Below are 4,281 nucleotides of genomic sequence, written 5' to 3' on the forward strand. Positions count from 1 at the left end.
GGTGACTAGGGAGGTGAGGAGGACATTCTGCTTGTTACTTATCCTGCGGTGGTGATGAATAGATTAAGCTTGTACAGTAGCTAATCACGACCAGATTTAGCTGGGCTGAGATGGATGTAGATGTCCTTGCCTGAATTAAAATGGTCTGGTCTGGATTAAAATGGGTTGGTCTGGGTTAATAACAGCTGGTCTGGATTAAGATAGACTGGTCTAGATTAAAATAGTCTGGTCTGGATTAAGATAGGCATGTCAGAATTAGGTTGGTCTGAGCTAAACTGGGCTGGACTGGATTCATCTGGGTTAGGGTGGTCTGTATTCTGATGGGCTTGGTCAAGCAGGATCACACAGGAAGACCTAGAAAGGAACAGGCAAAAAAGGACAGAGAGAGAAAGAGGAAGAGAGAGGAAGAGAGAGAGTGATGTGAGGCCGTCAGGTGTTTTCAGATCCTAAAAGCGATCGATAGTGGCGTTTATTCTGGAGCCAAATGTACTGCAGGCTCAAATAAATAATCCTAATCACCAAACGCCCCAAGATTGCTTTTCATAGAATTATCATCCTTTTCTCTTTGGCAGATTTAGTTAGGGCTTTGTGGGGGTATTCAAATGACTGTTTGGGAGTGTTTGTGTGAGGAACATGTGCACACGCACGTACACAAACAAACAGACACACACACACGCGCACACATAAACTGAGCAACATGTTTGAGTTTTTGTTGAAATATATAACATTTTCGGTGGCAATTCAAATGTGTGTAAATGTTTGTGTGTGTGTGTCTGTGTGTCTGTGTGTGCATATATGTGTTGCCAGGGGCTGTGAATAAGAACAGATGACTGTAATTCAATCTTCGTCTCTGCCTCAGTGTCTAACCATTACTCAAATAAGAGCAAGATTGCATCCACACACACACACAGACACACACACACACATTCTCATTCTGCTTCATCACATCACTGCCATCGCACACCAGTTGGTTCCATCTCCCTTTTCCTTCTTCCCCCACGAGACAATGAAAAAAAACATGAAATGCCATTCACACAGACATAACAGTCCTCACTAATAGCGGTTCATCAACTCCACTCCCTCGCACAGCAATGATTCAAATAACTAACAGTGGGAGATGCATGTCTGAGTGCGTGCGTGAGTGAGAGGGGGTTTGTGGGTAAAAAGATGGAGCTCTGACAGTGATCACTGTGATGCCGATTAACACAGTCTGAGCTAAACTGAGCTTAATGACTTAATTCAACTGGGCTAGGCTGGTCTGGGCTAAGATGGTCTGGGCTAAGATGGACTGGGCTAAGATGGACTGGGCTAGATGGACTGGGCTAAGATGGACTGGGCTAAGATGGACTGGGCCAGGCTGGGTCAAACTGGACAGTTTTTGTTTAACTTTATCTTAGGTTTTGTTAGGGGTTTAAAGCATTTTTCGCAATTTCAAATTTTTCTGTGGGGGATAAACGTCTTTGGCAGAAGATGAGATTTTGCCCAAATTTTTAGGCATTGTTAGCTTTTGGTCAAACAGTGTAAAGTGAAACTCAAAACGTATGTCTCCACTGTTAGTCAGACTGTGCCAGAACTTCTCACAGTGCAACAACATCTCACAGTTAAGTCCAGGGATTAATTCCTCGTTTCAAATCACGTAGCACATCTGATGCTGTTCTGGTTTTACAAAAAAATTGCAGCAAAAGTGTACATCCCTGTTTGGTCTCTATGTGGAAGTTAACTCATGTGACAGGGATTGGTTGGGGATTCTAGCATTGGGACTCATTTATATAAGTCAGATCGATTTCATGGACATAACCCAAATAAAAAAAAAATTTGTAGAACCACAAATTGGCAGGTCTGTTTTACTTAATCAAAGACTTTTCACCATTAAGATACATCAGCAAGATCTGCGTTAGGAATCCTGAAAAGACATCTGAGATTGAAAATTCATTTTGTTCTGAGAATGAAAGCGATATGAGTGGATTAGTTAAGACACCAAAGTACTAAGCCATATGGCTAAAGTCTTTGGTATCTTTTGATCTGCATTAAGAAAAGGCATTTACCCATAAGACCCAACCTTACGTATTAATGATAGGGTTAAGGTTAATATACAGTGGGGAGAACAAGTATTTGATACACTGCTGATTTTGCAGGTTTTCCTACTTACAAAGCATTTAGAAGTCAGATTTTTAAATAATTAATTTGCTTTTTATTGCATGACATAAGTATTTGATCACCTACCAACCAGTAAGAATTCCGGCTCTCACAAACCTGTTAGTTTTTCTTTAAGAAGCCCTCCTGTTCTCCACTCATTACCTGTATTAACTGCACCTGTTTGAAGTCGTTACCTGTATAAAAGACACCTGTCCACACACACAGTCAAACAGACTCCAACCTCTCCACAATAGCCAATGTGGTCTGATATCTCCCAGGAGATATTTTGTCATGTGGTCAAAAATACTCCACTCGCCGTGTTTGGAGGAAGAAGAAGGATGAGTACAACCCCAAGAACACCATCCCAACCGTGAAGCATGGAGGTGGAAACATCATTCTTTGAGGATGCTTTTCTGCAAAGGGGACAGGACGACTGCACCGTATTCAGGGGAGGATGGATGGGGCCATGTATCGCGAGATCTTGGCCAACAACCTCTTTCCCTCAGTAAGAGCATTGAAGATGGGTCGTGGCTGGGTCTTCCAGCATGACAACGACCCGAAACACACAGCAAGGGGAACTAAGGAGTGGCTCCATAAGAAGCAACTCAAGGTCCTGGAGTGGCCTAGCCTGACTCCAGACATGAACCCAATAGAAAATCTTTGGAGGGAGCTGAAAGTCTGTATTTCCCAGTGACAGCCCCGAAACCTGAAGGATCTGGAGAAGGTCTGTATGGAGGAGTGGGCCAAAATCCCTGCTGCAGTGTGTGCAAACCTGGTCAAGAACTACAGGAAACGTATGATCTCTGTAATTGCAAACAAAGGTTTCTGTACCAAATATTAAGTTCTGCTTTTCTGATGTGTCAAATACTTATGTCATGCAATAAAATGCACATTAATTACTTAAAAATCATACAATGTGATTTTCTAAGTTTTTTTTTTAGATTCCATCACTCACAGTTGAAGAGTACCTATGATAAAAATTACAGACTTCTACATGCTTTGTAAGTGGGAAAACCTGCAAAATCGGCAGTGTATCAAATACTTGTTCTCCCCACTGTATAGTCACTTTAACCACCTGACCAAACGTCTAAAACATACCCCCCTCTGTTGTGATTTATCTGGTGGGGTTGCTTTACTGTGATCTACAAAATTCTCTGGTGAAAATGTAATTTCTTGTTTGGACAACCTTTCCAAAATAGATTAGCATTAGGTTACAGACACTTCTACACAAATTAATAAAAGGTCAGAAACAACATTCCATTTGAAGTCACGTAGCACAATATTTCTATTTGCTGAAGTCAAAATATAACCTGTACTTTCCTCAATGTAGTCACAAAGACTCATTATCATTTGCTTTAGCCTGGCAATAACCTAGTAATAGCCTGGCAATCACCTAGTAATAGCCTGGTAATAACCTGGCAATAGCCTGGTAATAGCCTGGGGGACAAGGTTAAACATCCAGGTGACTTTCACCTTAAGTAACTTTAAGCCTGTGAGGCCAAGATGGTGCACATGTCTTGAGGTCATCTCCCTGTACACAACCACCAGAATATACAGCCGACTTCCAACAGAACATCCTCCCCTGGTCACCTTGAGCTCTGCATCAACTGTGTGTTCTGGGGGTGTTGTCCTGGGTGCACTGACAGAGGGAGCGTACTGTCTTTTTTGTTTGTTTGTTTATTATTAATAATGTATGTTTTCCACCACCTTTGAACGTTATGACCCACTGAAGACCCTGCCCTCCCCATCACCCTCTCATGCTCATACCTTCCCCACTTCTCCCACCTTTTCATCCTTCTCGTTTTCTTGACCATATATCTGGGCATTGAGCTGTGAAAGTAGCTGTTTTTAGGCAGGTATTAATCAGATTGCAGAGCCCAGTGAATTATGATAAGACAGGTTATTTCATTAGCCATGCACAGAGAGTGAAAGCAGCTCATCTTTGCTCAGACACCTATGACTTTTTTATATTTATTCTTAGCATTAATCTAAAACAACACTTATCCTAAGAGCATCCTTCTCTCTCTTTTTAGATAATTCTCTTTATCTTTCCCAATCTCTCCCTCTGTTCCTGATCTCCCTCCATCTCTGTCTCTCTCTCTCTCCTCTCCCATATCTCCCTCCATCTCTGTCTCTCTCTCTCTC

This window comes from Esox lucius, chromosome 4, assembly GCF_011004845.1.
Source record: "Esox lucius isolate fEsoLuc1 chromosome 4, fEsoLuc1.pri, whole genome shotgun sequence".
Lineage (NCBI taxonomy): Eukaryota > Metazoa > Chordata > Actinopteri > Esociformes > Esocidae > Esox > Esox lucius.